Source organism: Mesocricetus auratus, unplaced genomic scaffold (genome assembly GCF_017639785.1).
Source record: "Mesocricetus auratus isolate SY011 unplaced genomic scaffold, BCM_Maur_2.0 Super-Scaffold_100007, whole genome shotgun sequence".
In the NCBI taxonomy this organism is placed as follows: domain Eukaryota; kingdom Metazoa; phylum Chordata; class Mammalia; order Rodentia; family Cricetidae; genus Mesocricetus; species Mesocricetus auratus.
Window position 1 is genome coordinate 4,945,860 of NW_024429191.1, and position 23,759 is coordinate 4,969,618.

Consider the following 23,759-nt stretch of genomic DNA (forward strand, 5'->3'; position numbering starts at 1 on the left):
GATTCCTACATGTGAGACCTTGAGTAAATTTTTAAGTACCAATGTGGATAAGCATAGTTCCTCTTCTGAAGCATCAGTGTAGGGGATAACACAGAATAGTAAGTAGTATGTGCTTGGACTACTTGCTGGCACTTCACAAGGGCTCCATAACTGTATTTGTTTTTATCAATATCATTATTTCTACTTTTACAAAAAAAGGGTCCAAACAGAGCTTGGCAGATGGCTCATTGCTTAAAGCATTTTCCACTTAAGCCAGAGAATGAGAGTTTGACTCTCCAGAACACATGTAAAAGCTCCATTGTCATCTGCTGCCTCCCCCTACACCGTAGAATGGACCCAGGTCCCCTTCCACTGTTCTTCTTTCCTGGGGGTGACACCAGAGTACTCCATCCCATCAGTTAAGCACTACAGGAAGGGACAACAGGGAATCAAAGTCTCTATTCTGATCAAATTAAGTGGATGTAAGCTAAGGGTTTGTGGATTCTGGGCACAGAGTTATCTGAAAAAAAGAAAGAAGAGAGAGAGAGAGAGAGAGAGAGAGAGAGAGAGAGAGAGAGAGAGAGAGAGAGAGAGAGAGAGAGAGAAAGGAAGGAAGGACAGAAAGAAAGGAAGGGAGAGTGAGGGGGGAAATATCTGCTTCCTCAGCACAGAGATTTCCTTTTATTGAATCTGTCACTTCCCATTTCGGGTAACAAACTACTGCACAGAGCTCATAGCTGGGCAATATTACAGCTCCATGGAATACAAAGTGCAAGCAATTGTTTCAGATTGGGGGTATAATAGGCAGAAAAGGCAAGGAGAGAAGGAGACCAGGGGATTCTGCTCCTTTGAGGGGAGACCATGGAAAGAAGACAGGAAGCAGCCAAGTTTCACTTCCTTTCTTCCTGTCTGAACTCACTGACAGCCCAAGATTTAGAAGAAGCATTTACCAAGTGGAAAGTTTATTTTTTTTCAGTACTGTGCACAAAGGATAGTATTATCCTCAACTGTAGAGGAATTGGTTCTTTAGGGGTGGAGGGTTGTTTCATTTTTGAGACAGGATCTTCCTGTGTAGCTCTGGCTGGCTTTGAACTCACTGTATAAAACAGACTGCCCCTTGAACTCACAGAGAGATAATGGTCTCTGCCTCCCCAATGCTGAGACTAAAAGCATGTCCTACCACACCATACCTGAATGATTTTGTTGTTGTTGTTTTAATCCACTAATTTCTTCTGTTTTCCCACAGTGGGAATGTAGCAGTCACTGATGGATACATGAGAAATCCTGGCCCTTCCTCACCTCCTGAAATTGAATTCATGTTCTTTGATTGAGCATGCTATTTATGAAAGAGAAGAGACTGTGTTCTTCACAATGTTAGTGTTCACAAACACTCCAGTATGTTAGTCCAAATCACACAACCAGAAAACATCAGAGCTGGATTCATGTTCAGTGTGGATACCATGGCCTTTGTTGAATCTATAGCATATTTCTGTCTGCCCATTCCGGGAGTTTTCTACCTCTTGCTTCTGAGAGCTGCATCGCTCAGGTGATAATGAACTTCAAGTTCACAGTGACCCTCTACATACATATCCTCAACAAGACTCTAACTGGTGAGCAGCCAGACATCTATGTATCTTGGACCATAGATAGTTGGTGGTACTCAACACTGACAGAGTATTAGAGTTATCTAAAAACTTAAATTCCAAGATACCTAGTCCCCACTCTCAGTGGGATTGAAGGTATCACTAAATCTGTAAAGCAATAGGCACAACAATAGTACAAACAAGGAAACTGGTAACAAAAGAACTAGGTTTTCAAGGATATCACAGCAACAGGGTCAATGCTACTGGACTTCAAACATGTAAAACCCAAGTATTCACACACCACAGCTTGTAGGATACCGATGGGAAATGGTAACACTGCCTGTTTACAACTTAATCTCTTCAGGACTTTACTTTACTTATAATGTGAGGATTGTACATTGTTATGAAGACTAGAAAAAACATTTGGCAACTATAGAGAATTATGCTTGGGATAATGTAGACCCTCAACAAAATCTGGTGTACTGGCTGATAAGCCCAAGTTTTCCATTAAGAAAACATTAAGAAGAGCAGAATAGATTTGTGTTGAGTTGAAGTTGAAGATTCTTTTACATTTTTCTTCCTTTATTTCCCCTAGTGTTATCTTTCCAAGACCAATGACAAACTATATCAATCTTCTTGTCTCATTATCATGTCTTCATTGAATCACCCATAATGACCCAACTATGCACCATGCATGTCCTCATGTATGCTATGTTCTGCATGTGCCATCTCCATGGAGATGGGGACTGTGCCCACCATATCCTGAAGCTCTACCTGGCTCATAGAATACCTATGACAAATACTTGCTGAATAAATAAGTAATGATGGACTGTCTATCACTTAATCTGGGCTAATCTAAATTCCTTAATAAGTGTGCACGCTCACATCCTATGCCTAGACTTGACGTGTGAGAACCCATGCAACATGTGGGATGTTGAGTCCCCCAGGCTCCTCAGGTGAGCCACTTTTCTGGATGTTCTAATTGGGATCTCTATTACTGCACTGGCAGTCCAGGCTCTGTGCACATTGGCAAAGAAAGATCCATTTCACCCACACAAAAACTGAAGAGGTTAGTCTGAGCTTCTTCACCATGAGGACATGGACCCTCAGGAGATGTGACTAAAGACAATTTAGCCACTCAGTAATAGACCTGTCTAGCTCTACATAGGAATAGAAAAAAAATGGTGTCACCTGGACTAATTCAAGAAATACACATTTTGGGGGCCCCATCTGAAACCCACTGAATCAGGAACTATGAGCATGGGGTCAGTCATTTGGTTATTAACAGGGAGGGAAGGTGTGGGGTGGATCAACAATGAGGATGGATGGGAAGAGGGCAGTCTACAGTGATGAAGGGATTTCTTGGGGACAGAAATGTTTTAGGAGGTGATGATTCACAGCAAGGCAATAATGAGCAGCTTGCAGGCATGGGCAGAGTGGAGCTGTTCTAAAAGTGCATCATGGGAAACACTGGTGTTAGGAAAACACCAGGGCTAAGGAGAGACCAGGACATGTGCTTTGTTCTATAGCTATTTCTCTGATAGAGAATCAGTTTGGGGAAAATGGTGTTAAGGCAAGCCCAACAAATGTGTTACTATTTACTATGAAACTCTGCAAAGCTGTGGGTAGCCTTTGACAGACCATGAATGAAAACTACTAATTAGTAGAACATCTAGAATCTGGGAACTTGTTTCCTATTTTTATGCATGCTTATAATTTTCTCCTTTATGGGAGGTTATTGTGTTTATTTATCTGAGGGACATGTGTGTCATGGTACATGTGTGAAGTCAGAGGATAACTTGTAGGAATTGGTTATTTTCTTCTTCTACTACCTGGAACCTGGGGATTGAAGTCATATTGCCAGGGTTACCAATTGATCCACCTTATCATCCCAATGTTTCCCTTTGAAAGGGAATTTTAGAATATGTAAGTGTGCACATGGTCTGTATACATGGCCCAAGGAATGTGTCTAAGGCCTTGAGGCTTACTAGCAGGTGAACAGTTGAGAAAAGGGTAATAACTCTCTTATGAAGGAAGAAACAGACTGTAGTCTTTATCTCTAAGTTTAGTCTCAGTTTTATTTCTTAGGAAGCTTGGGGATCCCATAAATAACTTTTACAACTCAGGGTCCACATAACAATTATGGGGTTAGTAGCAGAATTTCCAAAGGAGATATATTTGGTTCAAAGGAATAAACAAAAACTTGTTGAATACTTAGGGCTGGGCCACAGTTATCACCTACTGCAGATTAGTTATCATTTGAAGAGTTACTGACTGAAGTCATAGGAAGGTGACTATTATATATGTTAACAATTGTCAAATTCTAACCCTTTCATATGACATAATTTATTATTACCCCCCCCACACACACCATCATGGAGACAGCAACAGCAATGTGGCTGTAAGCATGACTGAAGCTACCCATGTGTCCAGCCCTTCCTTTGATCGCCTTGATATTGTGAGAGATATACCAGCTCAGACAACAGGCAGTATACACTCAATTATGAGCCGTCTTCAGCAGTCCCTCGTCCCGTTTAAGACATTACCGTGACTTCATTTTCTCTGCACTTCATTTTCTCCATTGCCTAGCCTGTGCCATATCAAAGCAAAGGCACTAAAAGAGAAATTTCATAGCTCCTGACCTTCAGTGAGGAATGCCCAGGAGCAAAGGATGAATGAAACATGATGAAGTCTCATGAATTTTTCTAGAAAACCTAACTTTCAATGAAAATGGGGAGGGGGTAGACAGGCCAGGGGAATAGTCTGAGATAGAAGCCCCAACTGGCAGCAATTGGATTACATCCCATGGCCCGTGACTCTTTATTAAGACCATCCAAACGAATGTAATATATATTACTCACACATACATATTCAACACACACATCCTACTGCTTAGGAGAGTGGAAGATAATGGAAACAAGGAACAGTTGGCAATAACTTTTCAACGCAATTGTGTTCACAGAGCTCTGTGTTGTTTTCTGCATTCCGTCACAATGGGGAAAGGGGAAAGAAATGTCACTCTCTAACGACTAGAAATAAATACTTGTGTTATATTCTGTTCGCTCTGCAATGAATAAAACAGGCATGCAGGTTTATAATATCAATTCGCAGGGCTCTTTCTGCTCCAGTGAGCTGTTACTGAACGGTTCAGAACAAAGCTACAGGCAGATCGGACGCAGGCCCTCTAACAGGGTTGACATTAGGCTCAGCCTGATAAGAACGCATCAGAGGCACTGCTCATTCTTCAGAGTCTCTGATCACAGCAGCCAGAGACTGAGAGGTCCTGCAGTCCCCCAGAACTCGCTCACAGGCCTGCTCTGCTGATCCACTTAGAGCGACGACAACAGTAGCTCAGCCTTATCAAGCAAGGCTGAGAAGTTTGGGGCAATCTGGTGCTGGCAGCACGTTTAAACACACAGTGAAGTAAAGCTTAAAGAGAAGCAGGGGTGGGGTCTGAGCTCAGGGCACCAAAGGAAAAGAAGCAACATTCCCTAGGGGAACACACAATGAATACCCTGCAAGGAAGGGACGATCACCCTAAATGTGTCCAGCACTGTTGCATGGGCTAGAAACCCAGGCTGAATAAAAAGGAGAAAATGAGCTGAAGACCAAAATTCACCTGTCTGTTTCCTGAGGATAGATTTCATGTGACCAATTGGCGTCTTATTCCTGTTGCTATCACTTTCCCAACACCATCTACTATAACCCCTCTAACTATATGCCAAAATAAACCTTTCTTTTCTTGGGTTCCTTTTACCAAACATTCTGTCACAGCAATGAGAAATAACTCATATAGCCACAGAGTGGCTAAGACCAGAGACATCTTGGTCTCTGGCAGAGTACAAGGCAGCTGCAGACACCACATATATGATCCAACTCAAGCACAATGGCCAATGGCAGACACAGCGCCCTAGCCTGGCCACCCATCCAGACGCAGATTGATTACCTTAAGAGGTCAATAGATCAGCTATCAAGCACAGCTATCTCCATGCCTAGTGCAGGTCATGGGCAGTGGCAGGTGATAGAGGTGAGAACCAGGACTTCTCTGGAGCAGATCAGGAGCACCTATGAGTTCCCGTGGGATATCTATGTAGAGGTGTAGTGTTTCCTCCTGTTCATCTAGATATGATGAGAGTTTCAAATGGTTTACTGGGTTCCCAGAAGGTAAGTCTTAACTTTTTAAATTTCAAAATGAATATAGTTACAATTTTTAAATCTCTGCTTTTACTATCATCAATAGGAAATCACTACAGCCAAGCGTAATTTATCTCAATACAGTTGGGGAGAATTCTAAACAACCTGTGCCAGCATCTGTCGATTCAAGCATTATTAGTGAAAAGTTGTTAACAGGAATAGCTTACTACTGACACTTTAGCAAAGAGTGGGTGGGTTCTGACATTGAAGCAGTCCACAAGTTCAAATGTTGTGCTAGCACGAGAGATCGCCAGCACACAGCTGTCTGAATCAAGTGCTCCCAACTCTGTTTTCTGTAAAGAGGTAGAGAGTTAGTACTCCAGGCACCGTGGGTATAAACTATTTTGCCACAACTTAATCCTGCCATTATAGCATAAACGCGGTCATCAATTATCCATACAGAAACATACACCACTGAGTCTGTTCAGGAACAAAGTGTGTACGCCAAATGTGGCTTGAGGGCTAAGTCTGTCCACCTCTGCTCAAGGAGAAAGACCGTCAATACACTAGACTTCACTGAGGAGACAGAATCTGTCAGTGTGTGCCAGGTGCTTCCAAATCACTGAAGTCACCAGGTTATCACTGAACCCATGAATAAGCACTGTGTTGCCCCGAGGCTTAGCAGGGAGGAGAATGGATGGCTATGCTGTCATACTCTGGTTGCCCAACACACACTTTCCTCTGGTTTTGGTTGGTTTCTGCATTTGTATTGCATAGAAAATCACACAAGTGAAGCACAGTGAGTTCCCCCCACCCACCCACAGTTCTAGGTACTAGAGGAATATGATTTACAATGACAACACCTGCCTTCCATAGTGAGCATTAGCATTCTTCTCTTCTGGATGGTGTTCTCTGCATCAGACAGACAGACAGACACACACGCATACACACACACACACCTCATCCAAACACAGTGCCAATAAAGTCCATCTTCTCCTAACCAGTAGATCTATTAACCATCTTTATAAAGTAGGTGTGGTAGGTAGAGTAATATCTTTTGTAAGAAAATGACTTTTTGAGAATGTTAGTTCTTAGACTTGACTCAGTTCAGTCTCTTAAAAGGAGGGGCTACTTTGGGTAGGCTGGGGACAATAGAAACACAAGAGTTGTTTGAAGGGTTGAAGAGACACAGAGAGAGAGAGTTGAAAATATGACTTTAGTGGCTTTGAAAATGGAGATGGATCTGCTAGACCAGGGATTTCTAGGAGCTTGAGAAGGCAAGAGACAGACACTTCAAGCTTTCCGAAGCATCCAACTTTGTGGAAAACTTGGTTTTACTCCCGTGAGACTCATTTGATGATTTTGGTGTCTAACACTAAGAGAGTAAATGTGAATTAGGCTGCTTGTAAGTTATGGTATTTTGCAATAGGACCATGGTGTGTGTGTGTGTGTGTGTGTGTGTGTGTGTGTGTGTGTGTGTGTGTGTGTGTCTGTGTGTGCCAAAGAGCAACCTTGGTTGTCATTCGTTAGGGTGCCATTCACTTTGGATTTTGTTTGTTTGTTCATTTTGTTTTTTTTTTTTGTGACAAGGTTTCTCTATAGCCTCACCTGTCCTGGAACTCTCTTTTTCTGTAGACCAGGCTGACCTTGAACTCAAAGAGATCCACCTGCCTATGCCTCCCTTGTGCTGGGGTTAAAGGCATGCACCACCATGACCTGGCTCATCTTGGATTTTATTTTATGCTTATGATTGATTTTCTATATCAAGGAGTACTAATGCCACAGCACATGTATGAACTAGAAGCCATATTAGCAATGTGTCTGTCACCAGTGTGGGGTATCTTGTCAGTCTTTTGAACATCTCAGATGTGTTGTAACCTAGAGGAACTCTCTAGAATGACCACAGTTTACATGATTTGTTTTAAAGAATGCAACCATTTGTCAGTAAAAATTTTGTCTCTAGGATGAGGTTTCCTTCTTTCAATACTATTAAAATCTTGGGATAGATCTCTCTTGAGGGTTGGGATCTGCCCCTTCACACTATGTAGTGTTGGACTGCATCATTGGGTTTATGTAGGAAGTGTCAAGGACAACTCTCTCAAATCCATAGTAGTGACCATATTTTATACCTCTGGAGATAGATAGACTAATGAGTCTTGGGAACACAGACATACACTTGGCTGAGGATCACAGATCTAGGGCTGCCATTTCATTGATACAGACCCAGAATCTAGAAAAGGACAAAACATACAAGCAGCCTATACAAAAGAGTGGAAATCACCAGAAACAAGGTTGTTCCCTTCCAGGATGCTCTACCCTTGGAGGAAAAGCCAAAGGCTGACCTTGGATGCAGTGGTATTTGGTCTGGAGATCTAGATGCACACACTGGATGTAAGAACATATGGGAAGATGCAAGTGTGCATCAAAACGTTGATGTGAGATGTGAGACAAGGGGTAGGCACTTAGAAGCATTTTTAGCTGTGCGCGTGTGAGGGCTGTTCTCTTTAGCACCACTCACTTCATTGCTGCCTTCCAAGCAACCCATGAGTCCAGAGCAGCTGCAAACATGTTTTGCCTGGAGCCTGGCTTTGCTCAATGTTCTCTGGCAGCACCTGGTGGAACTGAGAAAAAACTGCACAGAGCCTTGGCTTCAGCATCTGCATCTGCTATTCCTGTCTCAGCTGAGGATTTCCAACTGCACAGGTTTACAGCAGAGGTTCTGGGCATCAGAGGCTTTGCCTCTGAGACGGCATCAACACTGTGCTGGCCTCATTTCTGCTGTTTTCCAATTTTACTTTACCAAACAGTAAGCTAACACTTCTGTTTCCTTGGGCATTTTCTTAGCATGTAGAATGGTATTCCTACTGCAGCCTTGCTAGAGATTTTTCTGTATGCTACGCCCAGAAAACTCTCAAGAGTTACCCAGAAACTAGCATGAATTCCCCAGCTTTAAAAACACACCTTGAAGCTATTACTACATGCAGCGTAATACCCTTTGTGGTTTGGCTAAGTAGCCATCCTTACAGCTGCAGACAGGAACATCTCTCTACTCTGTGAAGTAGAGGGAATGGGGAATCAAACCTCAAATGTCTAAATACAGGAAACAAAATGCCTTAAAAACACCACCCTGGCTTTCAGCCTTCACATAACCAACAAATCTTTGGTGAACTGATGCCCACTAGAGATGGGTAAGGAAGAAATACCCACTCATGTAATCTTTTACCTGATAATGACGAAGCAGAAGACAATCAGATTTTTAAAACTGCTCTTGATCTTTTGGTCAAGTGTTCTCTTCAAATCCACTAACTAGCTACATATTTTCCAGAGAGTCTACACCGGATGAAGTCCCAGTGCTAGAGAGATGGAGACAGGCAGAACCCTGGAGCTCCCTAGCCATCCAAACTAGACTACTTGACAAATTCTAGGCATCAAGACATACTGTCTCAAAAAAAAAAGAGATTGAGAATCAGCACGAGGGTATTCTTTCATTTACATAAGCACATGCATGCACACATATGCACATGTGTGCACATCACACATAAAACATGAACAGGCTTGAGATAGTATAATCAAACTGAAGGTAGTAAGTATGTAAAGAGATGCAAATTGTTTAAAATGAATACCAACACCGAAAGTAAGTTGTACTACTTAAATACAAGTAATTCCTGTTTCTCAATTATTTTGCAATGAAGCCAGGGGGGAAAGCACTCAGTTAATTAAAGAGAAAGCAAGCCCAATTCTTGACAGAATTATATCATGAATACATAGTTCCACGCTCACTGCTTCAAGATGACTCTTGCAAATGTTCTACAGGGTTTGTGAAACTGTCTCCAGATCCCTCTTCTTCTCTGTTGTCCTTCCTCTGGCATCAAACAAAACACTTTCCCTATAGTTGAACTGACCCTGTGGTAAATGCTGACATTCAAAGTCCTCCAGAATTCCGGGCCACATCTTATTAGCCACACTATGTGCCAGTGGTTATACAATTAGGCCAACCCTGAACACTGCAATTAACAGAGGAGAATCTCACACACTCATATCTAACTCTGTAGAAGGCTTGGGAAGTCAAGGATTGTATTCAACAATAAATTTTTGAAGCACTTGGAATATGCTATCCTAGATGTTACTCTCTGAGGGTAGCAAGGACTCTATGTGCCTCTGTTCCCAGTGAGAAGTTCTCAAGTGCAGGAGGATGCAGCTGAATTTAAAACTTTTATTCAAGATTATTTTTATAGATGATATTCATTTATATCAAAAGACAATGACTTCATCTCAAATTATTAAAGATGGATAATATAGCTTAGGAACATAGCATTTCTCACTTCAAAGGGAAATCATTAAGCACCATTTTCAGAACACTTAACTATATCCAAGAACAAATCAGTTATGTTGTTTCTTACCCTTGCAGGTAAGACCAGAGACAAAGCTTGGGGAATTTTTAAACAAACTTTGAGAACACTGTTCACATCAACTAGAGTTCTGAGAGCTAACAGATAGGGTTTTCAATTTGGGCAAAGTCCCCATTCTATTCTTTGGTTAAACTTTTGTTTTTAGGGAAGTACCTGACCCTGTGGAATTTGCTACTCTGTGTCTTTAAAATACAGCTACACAATGAAGACAAAAGAAAAAAAGAGTTTCCTTAAATGGAGGAAAACCTGCTATGCTCCATGTAGTAAGGACCTAGTTACCCCTCTGCTGGGGACCTATCCTTGTACATATAGGACATGATTTTAAATAGAAATTTTCCTTAGTCTCCTTTGCAGGATAATCAAGTTTCCTTGTGGAATTTATTTTGTGTGTGAATGTGTGCATGCTCACATATGGGCATATGTGCAACTTGCATGAATACATGCAAGGGTGCTTGCTCTCTTGCGTTTTGGTACACACACACACACACACACACACACACAAGGCAGAAAGCAACCTCAGCCATCATTTCTCAGGAGCCACCAATCACCTTTACATTTTTTTCAGAGTTGGGGGGGTCTCAATGGCCCGGAACTCACTGTGTGGGTTACAGTGGCTGGCCAGCAGGCACAGGCACCCGCCCACCTTTACCTCTCCAAACTGGAGCTTTAGGCACATGCCACCACACCAGGCTTCTTTAGAAGGGTCCTGTGGATAAAGATCAGGTCCCTCACTGTACCAATATGCCTGCTTGGCTGTAACATTCTCACACACCTTTGTTGGTATCTCACTGTATCCTCAACTCTGGAAGCATACAGTATGAGTAAATTTTTTCTGGGTTTTTTTTTTGGTTTTTACGAGACAGGGTTTCTCTGTATTGTTTTGGAGGCTATCGGTCCAGCCCAGCCTCGAACTCACAGAGATCCGCCTGCCTCTGCTTCCCGAGTGCTGGGATTAAAGGCGTGCGCCACCACCGCCCGGCGTAAATTTTTTTCTGTACTATATAAATAGAAACAATGTGGTCCAAAAAACTAAAATAACATATTTTTCAATTGCTTCCCTCATATGGAGAAAGGAAAGCTTACATGGTACTCCACTCAAAGTCTGGCTTCTCAACTATTTTAAATGTTTTCTTCTTTTTTAACCTAGCAATCCCATCTACCTGTATACACATATGTCTTATTATCAGTCAACGTACTCACCTGTCTATAGTTTTGCCAAAATACCTGCCATGATTTTAAGCCAAGCTTGACTATTTATCACAGAGAAGTCTGGAGCATGCCTAATGAATTAACAAAGCTTTGCTGCTGTAGGAGGAGAATGAGCTGGGGCCTGTTACAAAACTGAAAACCCAACCTCTTAGTACACTTCTGCATAGACTGATTTAGTCCACAGAGAGCAATTGGATTCATGCCAATTATTTTGTGATGAAACATATAGATACATTATATAGATATATTATATAGTACTATGTATAGTACTACCATACTGGCTATATGTATACACACACATTATATATATATATATATGTATATATATATATATATAGTCACTGTCACAGTGGCTATATGTACACATACATACAAAAGTACTTACTGCAGTGGATATATATATATATTTATACATACACACACACAAAAAAGGAGAACATGTGATTAGGAGGAGGATAGAACAAGGAAGGTCAGACAGTTGTTGGAGGGGTAACAGAAGGTAGATATGGCTAAAATGTATTTTTGTATATATGAAATTCTTAAAAAGAAATCACTAGAAATACATTTTAAAAATCAACCATCAGACAGCTTAGCCCTCCTTGATTTTCCGATACCATTATTTGTTTCCCCTATTCATACAATAACCTTAGAATATTCTGGTACTAATTTCAGATAAATTCTCCAATATCAACCAGGCACATTTCAGGTATTCTAAACTTAAAATCCTAGAGAGAACAGATCTTAGGCATTCTTGGCCAAAACATAAATAACAAAAGTGAGTGTGCAAGGTAGTAGTGATCCTGCCACAACTGAAGATCTGTACCAAAATCACATTGGACATCTTAAACAAATGATTGCTGTTGGTCAATTATATTGTAGCAAGCAACAAAAGGAGCAGTCGGTTAATTAGGGAAAATCCAGCCCATTTCATGCACAACTGTATCACAAATGACATCCAATTTCATACTTCTGTCTGTTCACGTATCCAGGGGTGCATGTAGAACTCCACGACTGACAGAACAGCATGGGAGGGGACAAAATGCCACCGTAGGAAGAAACACTTCAGTCTTGCTGCTTCAGCGACCCAGATCATTCAATACACTCTCCCTCTGTGGCAGGAAGGCACTTCAGCATCCCTCCATGGGGTGTGCACTGGTGACAGTGGAGACACTGACGACCCGTGACATCACCACCATGTTGCGGAGAATGAAAATCAATTTTTAATTGACTGGATTATTATGGGGCTGAGGCGAGTCTGTGCTCCACTGAAGGATTTTTCCATCCCTGGCTCTGTGGGCGCCATCCACATGGAAAACCTGATAGTGCTAAAGAGTAAGCTGACTCTGCTGCAGCAAGGGCCAAGAGCAAAACCAGCCTTCCCACCCTTCCCACTAAAGGGGTCAGGGGAGACTGCAGCAGAGGCCAAAAGTGGAGGGGTATCTCAGAATGGGAATAAAAGCAATTACTCCAAAATCTTGAAAAAGTAAAAGTATTAAAACATAATTTGAGCTCTTCTGGGTTTGTATGTTTTTTTCCCCCTTTTGAGGATTTTCCCTTCAGATATCATGTGAGCATATCTGTGAGAGTCTAGGCAGTTACCTGAGGGATGGGTTAAGTAGGAGGAGAGAGGGGGTAGAGTTACATAAGGCAGCTATTTTAAATGCAGATCCTGGCCCTCTTCCTGCATCCCCAGAACCAAGAGGCTCTGAAGAGGGAGTTCTAGGAAAATTGGGGTATTAACAACCCCAGCAAAATCCTATCCATGAAAAAAATGCAACAACTTCAGACATCGAGATTCAAGCTATGAGCTAGCCTTTGTGGGTCAGTGGGTAAAAGCACTTGATGGCAAGTCTGGGGGCCATAGCATAAGGGCAGGACCAAGATCCACTACTGTACATGCACGTGTCCACACACACACACACACACAAATAAAAAGTTAATTTTTGTAAAGATTCAGAGCATAAACCCCAGTATTTGAAATGTAAATTTGTAAGATAGCAATGAGCAATGATGCCTGTTTCTTGATTCAGGGACTAAGAAAACTGACCTTTTCTTATAGATGCTCCGTTTCTCATCAATACAGAATAAACCAAAAACATTATCTTAAAGGACGATGTAGGCAAACTTCCAGGAAAGAATGCCATAATCAATTAGCATTATTCTTGTGGCTTGGTAAGTGTACACAAAATATGACTACTCCTTGCATCATTATGTAATTGTTGGGGACTGATCCACGTTAGACTTCTTGGTTCTCCTAGAAGGATGCTTGACAATGAAATAGAAGTGGACCTAACAGAGTCTCTCAAAGTCTTAAGCATATGTTTTCATGCATGTGACCTTATTTTGGAAGGGGTCCTTTATAGATATAATCAAGTGAAGATCTTGCTGTGATATTTCCCTGCATTTGACTAAGAGTTAAGTCCACTGACAGATCCTGACAAAAGCAAAAAGAAAAGATAGGGCAAAGCTTCAGGGGAAAGGTAGGGAGATGGCCTGGTTGATAAAGAGTTAGGCTAACAAATATGAAGACTTCAGTCTGATCCCCTTGTAATCCCATCCTGGGGAGGCAAAGATAAAAGCAACCCTAGAGTACACACTAGGGAGCCTAGCCTAATTGTTGAGTTCTAGGCCAGGAAGAGAGCCTGAATAAAAAAGGGGTGGGGGAGCCATGCTTTTGGGAGAAAGCGCTGACTTTCCACACGGTGGGGTTGGTGGGGTACTAGAGGTGAAGGACTCAGTTCTATTTAAGGGGCAGGCCACTGAGAGTGTGACCATGCTCCAGTGAGTGTATGGATAAAACAGATTGGACTTTTAAAAAGTTTTGCTGGTGGGTGGCAGTTACAAGAGAGAGGGTAGACATGAAAGGACTGGGAAATGAGTGTGATTGGGATCCATGACATGAAATTCCCCCAATCAATTAAGATATATGAAAGGTGTGGGGAGGAACAGCTGGTATTGACAATTGAAGTTGTCCTGCAACCTTCATGTGTACTTGTACATATATTCACAGTATCTGTCACATACACACACACATACATACACACACATACACACACACACACAGAGAGAGAGAGAGAGAGAGAGAGAGAGAGAGAGAGAGAGAGAGAGAGAGAGAGAGAGAGAGAGAGATGGAAAGATAGAGTTAATGGAATTAGAGCCTGGAGGGCCACATGGTTGTGTGTCCAGATTTCTAGAAGTCACCAGAAGTTAAAAGAAGAGCACAGAAGAGATTCACAGAAGGGATTCTTTGAGTAACTATCAGGATTTCTCCATGGGAACACTTTGATTTTAGTCTTTGGGTCTTAGATTCCATGTCAGATGTTTTCATCTAAGGTCACCATATGTGTGATAATGTAGTTTTGATATTTATTCTAAGAAGTAATGGCATCTTTAGTGTTAGCCTTAGCATGAGGACTGCATTTGAACAGTCTCCAGGGGTTAGGTACCCAGGGGTGTCTCGGGCAGCAGGAGCTTCTTGGGGACATATTTGGAACTGAGCTTCATACTTGCATGTATCACGAACTGTAGGGCTGTCATGGCCACAGCTCACAACATAAGCACATTTCTGGCCTAACTATAACTCTGTGGAAATCTCCTAGAAGAATGAAGATGTCCCCTCACAGAGATCTCTGAAAGCATATAAAGATATGATTCAGAGGTAAAGTCTCTCAAGATAGCAATTAGCCTGAAAAGATCTCTCTGTGAATTCTCCAAAGACTCAAACATTGATTTATTCCTAGGTAACACAGCAGTAAAAATAAATAATGATGATGATGATGATGATGATGATAATAAACCTACACAGAGAGTCTTCAACAACCTACATATCAACTAAACCCTTCATTATCATCATCTATACATTTTTATAACTGAATTCTCCATCTCTATACTGCATGGGAGGTTCAGCAAGCTTTAGCCTCTCATAAATGCCACTCGGAGAGGAGGGGAACATAAAGGTTTCAGCGCTATGCTCCTTCTATTCTGACAAGTGCTCTGGCAATGACCATTGTACTTACTGATAAAGATCAGAGGCATTAGCCATTGAGTCTCTGGTACATTTTGAACAGGTCCACCTGAGGAACACATTGTCTCCATGCAGAGCCCTACTGGACTCTTACTCATCCAGAGCTTACAAACAGACCCTGGAACAGAGGCCTCTGGGTAAGCTGAATCTCCAAATAGTTACTCTGAAGAGCTTGTAGGATATAGCAGTTTGTAAAACACAGCTTTGTTTACTGAGCTAGGAAATTATAGAACCTAGTGGGACCTGGAAAAATGGGTAGTTTTATGTGGTTAGTTCATAGATGAGACCAATGAGGCTCACATAGACCATTGGGTATACTGAGCATTGAGTAATTTGCAAAATGACAAGATTTGAATCCAGAATACATGACGCCAGTGTTCTTACTCTATGGATCTATTTCTTTACTGCAAGGGTTGAAAATGTGGGTTACAAATATATGTCAGAATTATCCTAGGGTACCAAGAGTATCCCCATGGAAATGTGACTCCATTTGGAAACAACTACCACAATGGTGTTTCTAAAAATTGCAAATTCGTGGTTTTAACTCTTTCCTTCTATTCACCTTTCTTGCTCCTTGGTACCAACTTTAAAGACTATAGGCTCTGTCATGCCTGTGTCATGCCAATCACTTTCACTGAGAGATTTCAACCCATCTCAATCTCAACATTCCCTCTAAATGACAGATAGAAGGAAGGAATGCCACTGGATATCAGATGCTCCCATTAACTAGCGCTGACAGCCTGGTGTTCTACTCCATGGATAACTGGTCCTGCATGGACAATGAATGACAAGCTAAATACCTTGTCATTTGAATCACAGCATAAATACACACCAGATTCAGATACAATCCACTCAATTCTATTCTATGAAAGTCTCCAAGAATCTCATCCTATGACTGCTTTTGTATAAAATATCAGAAAGGATAATTTTGGCAGGTAAGACCTCATATTTCAATGATTTTAAATTAAATATAAAAGTTATCATTTATTTGCTTATTTAAATGTAAGGGATTTTTTTGTTTTACAATGGAAGACACATGCTAGGCAAGTACTCTACCATGGAGTTATATCATGACTCTAAAAATTACCTTGACATATCATATCCCTAGTTTTTCCAAGTCAAGTCAGACTTAAGGGAGCTCATGCTTGCCCAGCTCACAGGAAGCTGTGTGTTGGGTCGTCCTACCCTTCATTTATCTACATCCACCTCCCTGCTAGGATGGAAGCTATGTTCCCTTCTCTGCAGAAAGAGTCAAGCAAAGGTATCAATGAGGCTTGCATACATGGTGAGGGCACAGTGAGACTCAGAACTATTGGACTCTGCACAGTACTGGCAGCTTCAGGTGACCTTGTACTGGATATCCACCTAACATTCCAGATATACAGGACAATGGAAAATGATGATGAGGTCCTTTCAGGGTTAATCCTGTAAAATGATGCACTGAATGTCTCAAGGAAAAAACTAAAGAAGAAAACACACTGCTCTGAGATAGTTCTTATAGCCTCCTAGGTCTGTCTGTGTACAATGCTCTAAGTTTCACTGTATGACAGTTTAGGGGCTATTCTCCTCTCTGGGAACAAAAGCACCAAACACAAACTTATAGTGTCACACTGATGCAACCTCAGGTTTGAAGGCACACAGAGAAGCCAACTCCAAGGTTAACTGTCTACTCAGAGAAGACATCATCACTCCTTTATTGTGGCTTCTGCCCTCATCATCAGTCAGTGAGCCATCCCTCTGTCCCTCCCCCCCATAGACATTAACAAGCTGAGAACACGAACATATATGGGATATAAACCCACCATTTCTAACAAAAGCCTTCTTTTCATCATGAGGAAGCCCCTCCCTCCCTGCCAAGTCCCTCTGACAGATGCTTTAGCACATAATTATCTTAATTTAGGTGTGTATTCTGTGACAATATTTTGGATAACCCCAGCGCCTACTCCTCTCTATTACAAACATTTATGTAACCATGCCAGCTGATTAATCTGAAGGATGTGGCAAAGAGATGGGAAAATTTCACCCACAGGAAACAAAAACTTCGTCTTTGAAGATAAATATATACTCTAAAATTCATAACTTAATATAGACTACTATTGATATTTCAGAAATGTATTCATCCCTTGGACATATTCACAAAGAATTTGTAGGTCTACAGACGTACCTATTTAATCACCCTACCATATAATTCTTCCATGCTACATACACCAAAGGACCTGTACACCCCTACGATCCCCATAGCAAAGGCAATAAGCTTTTGTCTCGCCTCCTTTTCCCCTGCTTTAAGCATTTCCCTTAATGAGCTCTGCTTCTTTGTAACTCAAGAGATTTAGTATTCTGTCCAACAAAACAATTTATTGCCCAAAATGTTCCTACCGAAGATAAAATCGTAGCTTCCCCAATACTTCTAGCTTCACAGTTAATACCCTAATGTTTCATTTACAGCTGAACAAAGCAGCTTATCTCCACTAAAAGGGGAATTAGTAGTAAGAAATAATTTCCATCATCTGCTGAGTTTCTATGTACAGTGGTGACTTCAGGAATCTTGTTTCCATATGGTGACAGGTGTGTTGGGAACTCTCAGAAAATAGAGCAGCTCTGTCACCTAGACTTTGTGATTTGAACAATGCAGCTACATAGATCAGGGGAGAGTTAGGTCTTGGCTGTCAGGGGGGGAAATCTACATTCAGAAATATGCTGTAGTCAGCGGTTCTTAGCTACAGATTGGGTACTAACTCAGGGGAAAAAATTGGTTTGAATCAACAAATGCCTCCCCCTACCCCAGTCTGCAGAAAACTTATTATACACCTAAAACCATACAGCCATAGTCTATTATACTTCCTCAGCACGTACACACACCCATGCTGTACTGTGATGGCTATATATCCTCACATGTGTGCACACTGCCTTATTTATGTGTGTGCAGACATGAAGGCTGTGGAAGACAGAGAGGGAGGATGGGGAGATGACTGTTGAAAGACAAGGAAGCAGAGGACCAGGATGGGGCTGAGGCTGGGGTTGGTTTTATTTACAGAGGAAGGATAGCCGTGTGACTAGCCCTCCTGAGAATTACAAGGGGAAATTCAATTTCTTATAACTCCCTTCATACAGGAAAGCTTGGAGGTAGTCACCCAAAATACCTAAGGCAGAAATTGATAATAGGGGTTGGTCCCCATTTAAGGGAAACAGATAGGCCATGATGTGTTCTGTGTGCATGATGGATAAATGGAATTACAAAGACTAGAAAATACTGGTGACCTCATTTCTGTGCATCTGACGGTTTGCCGACCTACCTCCATAGCATTATTTAGCAGGAAATAGTCCCTAGAAGCTGAAGTCTGAACAGACTGCCACTCTTATAGACCTCAGTGTCTATTCTAAGGGGACAAAGTAGAAGATCAAGGTGATGGAAGAGATGGTATGGAATGAAAACTCATCAGGAAACTCAAATAGAGAGGACTGTGTATAAAGAAATTTCTCCAAGTTCAGCTATTAATTAGTCTAGAGACCTTAAAGTTTGTATCTCAGCAGTCACTCTCAGCTGCTAGTTGGTGTATTAGTCACTAATCTTTCATGACCTGAATTCTCCAAGGAGTGGAATTTGACAGACAGGGCTGGTCTTAGCTACCGGTGGGTGCATGGAGTGATAGTAGGGTAGAAGGCTATGGGGTTATTACCTCTGCCTTGGTGCAGTGTGGCCAAAGACAGTGAAAGGAGGAGCTGGACTGTGACTCTGTATGAAGCCATCTTTGCCACAGTGATTCCCCATAAGATCTTCCCAAGGCTTCATTTCCATATATTTTCTTTTAATAACTTCCCCACCCTACCCCAATTCATTCTCTATAACCTCACACATATTTCCAATGAACTACTTGTATATAAACATGGCCGAAACAATAAAGTAAAACCATATATAATCCTATATGAAAAGGGCACTCAAACAAATGTGTACTTTATTATAATTAACTTTTGGATATAAAGAATTTACCAATGAAAACACTACTTTGACACATCACTTGCCAAAGACTACACCAGTATACGGGAACTAAGAGTCAAGAATGGATTTAGATCTCACATTATTTTCATCTCTTCTCCATCCTTAACATCATTCATAGTCCTTTAAAACTCATTCCCATGAGTATTTGTAAGAAGGTATGTCCCAGAAAACAACAAAGAGACACAGCCAGACAACAGAAAGTAGAGCATTCAATCCTTGTGACCAGCCATGACTAATGTGTAATCAAAGTTAACTTAAGATGTTTGGATTATCTTCACATCAATAAGGTCCTTCAAAATCATCCTGGTAGGTGGGTACCACCTGAAGTCTACTTAGAGTTAGCTGTGGAGCATCAAAAGAAAATGTTTACTGTAGGTTTTCAGTGTGAGACAGATGCCTTCACAAATCCTCAGAAGGTGAACAAATAAGTAACCACCTATTCATATGGGCTCTGCCTTTGGCTCTCAGAACCTCCCCAAATCACTGTTTCTGGATGGGTCATAATGGGAATCTTATCTTTATCCACTATTTTTGTGGAGTTTATAGTATGATCTGTACCCTTCTTGATGACCAAGACAGATGCAAAGAATTTCCACAAATAGCTGGTACTCCAAAAATCTAGCAAGCATTGTTCAAATAAAAATATGCATTTAATTATAGTCCTATGAAATGCTTTGATGGGAAATCGGAAGCCTAGAAGAGGAACTAGCCTGAACTTATGGGGTTAGGAATGGCTTCTACGGATAGTTTGTGCAGGCAAAGTTGCAAGCATGATAGTGTAAGAGTAATGTGTAGGGAAATGATAAAATATTTCTGATCATGAAAAATGGCATGTGACTGTTACCAACAATGGAACAAAACAAGATTTAAACCCTGAAAATAGTTTCAATTTAATATGGGATCTACAGTAGAAAATGAACAAGGAATACGGTGAGAGCATGGAGGGCCACAGATTGCTGGTGTCTCAAGGGCATCAAAAAAGCAGCAAAGGGCTTAAGTATTAATGGAGGACAAGGGGTAGGCTAGTTCAAGTTCATACCCTTGTCTATTTTATCAGAGATTTCAATCTATCTCAAAGAACAGATATTCTGACAGGATGGTCATATAACTCTCCCTCTCTCCCTCCCTTCTTCCATCAGTCACTCATTCAAGTACTCATTCATTTATTCAGTCATTGTTAAAAGCCTACTGTATATAAGGCAAGTATATCCTAGAGGGGTGGTAAAGAGAAATTAAAATTACATAGATTCTTTCTCTACAGAGAAAATAGTCACAAAATGAACATCAAAATGTATAGACCTGAAATGATGGTATAAGCTAAACATCAGTGCATCTGAGAGAGTGGGGTAATGCAATAGAGTTCCTTGATCTGTCCAGAAGAATCAAGTCATGCTTACTTGAGAAAAGAAAAACAAAACCGATTCAAAAGCATAGGTCAGCATTAACTTGAGAAAGAAGGGAAGAGGTAAGTTAGGGATATGAAAACCATGGGAGAAGTTCAGAATGACATTTAATGCTATGTGGAGTATTCTTAGGGTCCCCATGATTGAGAACATCTTCCCAACATCTTTCTCTTTGAGAGTTTTCTGTCACAAACAAGGACATATGACCTGAAATTGTACTTAAAAGGAAACCAGCAAGTGGTATTCTCAAAGATACTGGCCTAGAAAACCAAGGTGGCATGGAGTTAGGGCTACCAAGTGCAGGAATGGTGCCTGGGCATGCTGCCCAACATCACAGTGGACTGACTTTCACAAATTTAGTTCAAAAGGTCAACCAAGGATAAATGGTACACTCTTCAGGACAAGAAGAAAAGGAAACAATCAAATGAGGAGACCCATGGATCGTATCCCAAAAGGGGTGTCTATACAACCCAAGTCTCTCCAAAATATTCCTGCTCCAAGCCATGTATTTGAGCCAAATAGAAAAAAAAGAAATTCTCCTTTATGGAACTTTTTATACTATATTTGTAATTTTCTGACATTGCCAACTCCCCTCATCCCTGGGGCATACAAATCACAGCAAACAACCGACTATAGGAATCTGTCTTCCCTTAAGCACACACGTATTCTTCTAAACAGAAAGAAAATGGTCTCCTTGTGAGCTATTGAAATAAAAAAACACAACAGATCTCTAAATGCATTGCCAGTTCTTGTAACTACTAATTCCTCGTTAAAGAGACAGTGTATCGATTCTTTTCATCAAAAGCTGCCAAATTCGTAAATTCACCATCTAGGAGACAATCCAAAAGCAATTTATTGTCTAGTGGTAATGCAGAATGAGGCACCTTGCTCTTGCATAATCTTCCTGACACTCACAGATATTTCAAGCTCGTTTTCTCATTAAATCTTTACAATGTAAGAAAAAACTTTTTTACCCTTTACCTACTGTTATCCCAGAAGTACTGGGAATAAGATGGAGACCCTTGCACAAATGAGGCACACACTACCACCGAGCTGTATTCTCAGCTTACTGAGTTGCCCAGGCGAATCTTGAACTTACACTTCAGTTAATTCAATTAAGATGTGTACATAAGGCAGCACCTGAACATGTTCTGACTTCCCCACAAAACAGAGAAACCTTCGTCTAAGGAAGGTCCCAAAATAACACATACATTGGTAGAGACACCCTTCCTGAGTGGTCCCTAGAACCCAACCAGGACAGGAACACGGGGCTTATCTTTTCTAACCTTATGAAAATGATCATCTCACAATGAGAGAAACATGAGTGAGGTTTACTCAATCTTGCTTAAAAGCACTGAAAATGAAATTTTCATCCTGTTTAAATTTAAGTGGAAATAATCCTCCAAAAGGACACCATATTATTTATTTATTTGTGTGTTTGTTTATTTATTTATTGCCTAGCCAAAGTGTTGAGTTATCACTTAAGATAGGGATATTGTTGTTTTGCAATAAAGGCACTAATAAGAGTTGAAAGTAAAATGTCAAAGAGTACATGGTCACAAAATAAACACATGAAAATGACCAAGAGGTTATAGAGAACTCTTAAGCTGATGGTGAAGTCACATGTGCCTTCAGCATTCAGAACATGGGAAAGGTCTTGCTTCCTATTGGATCATAAGGAGAGACATGGACTGGACACATAGTGCATACCATATGACCTGCAGCTGCCACAGGGACACCAGTCCAACTGGTACCCTGAACACTTGCACTGTGATCTTTCCTCAAAACAAATCCCTTGTTCTCAACATTCATTCTAAGAGCTCTCTCAAAGCATATATTTATTGGTACAGCAACACATATAATAAATATAATCAAGAAAAGAACTGAGAGAAGTGATGGTCTATTTTGCAATCACAGATTTATACATCCAGAAAATGGGGGAAATGGGTGAGTATCAAGTCAGCAAGGAGGAGCAAACCAAGGCTCTACTGAAGTCAGAGACTCTAGTTCCTATCTTCATCATTAAGGAGAAATTAGACAAATACTCAGTTTTCTCACCTGTAAAATTAGCAAGTGATAAATACCTTATAGGATTACTTGTACACACTTAGCAAAACAACCAAACTGACACTCTGTCCTTGATGTAATAGCCCATGAGTAGCAAACATTCAGGGCACGGTTTATTCCTCTTTTCTTCTTCTCTTCCCCACACTTTTCAGGTCCATAGCACTTGTCCCTCACTGTCTGCATATTGCTCTTACTGTTCTTTACCACCGGTGACACAGAATGATGGCATGAAGAATCAACACTGCCTTAGTTTCTTTACCTCCAAGTATAAAGTCATCTGCCAGTTGTTGATTTAGGTTCCTCATGAGAAACGATCTCTGGACCATTGAACCTTTACAAATACTACAAGTTCTTTTCTTGATTAATTTTAATTATCCATTTTCAAGAATTCTGAGAAAATTTAAGAGTGGAGAGAAGCAGACTGTGTATAATCAAATGGTAATGTACTTCTGGAACCTTGAGCCTCATCCCTAATCTATTTGAACTCTGTTTTTCCCAATACCAAGGTGGAGGAAAGAGGAGCCGTGTGTGAGCATCTTTCTAGGCCTTACCAGTTTGGAATGTGTGAGAAGAAGATAAACAAGGAAAGAGGAATAAACAGAAAGAGAAGCAGAAGAGAACACATCATATCTAGAGAGGAGCACAGCAAAAAGAGAAGCAATAGTCAAGCTGGCTGTGCTGGCTGGTGCTCAGTAGCATGGCATTTTGCTATTGTAGTTTGAGCTTTTAAGGTCTTGCATTGCCCCCAGTGAGGCATGGTGAGTGCTATTTGAAATGCACACAATTAACAGGGGAATCTTCTCAGAAAATCCAACATCTATACTAAAATAGACTCTGAGGAGCATGACTCTCATTTTTTTCAGGGAAGGAAGGATAAATGACTTATCTAAGTAACATAGGACAGAGAGATAGGTGGGTTCTGACATCACACATCATTACAGGGGACAGGCTCCA

At 41.0% G+C, this 23,759-nt stretch overlaps 1 protein-coding gene across 9 annotated transcripts in view; it reads right to left on the reverse strand.

Annotated features, from left to right (window-relative positions):
* Rbfox1 (RNA binding fox-1 homolog 1) overlaps window positions 1–23,759 on the reverse strand; it is a 2,068,553-nt gene that overhangs the window by 245,259 nt on the left and 1,799,535 nt on the right. The gene's annotated exons all lie outside the window — the stretch shown is intronic.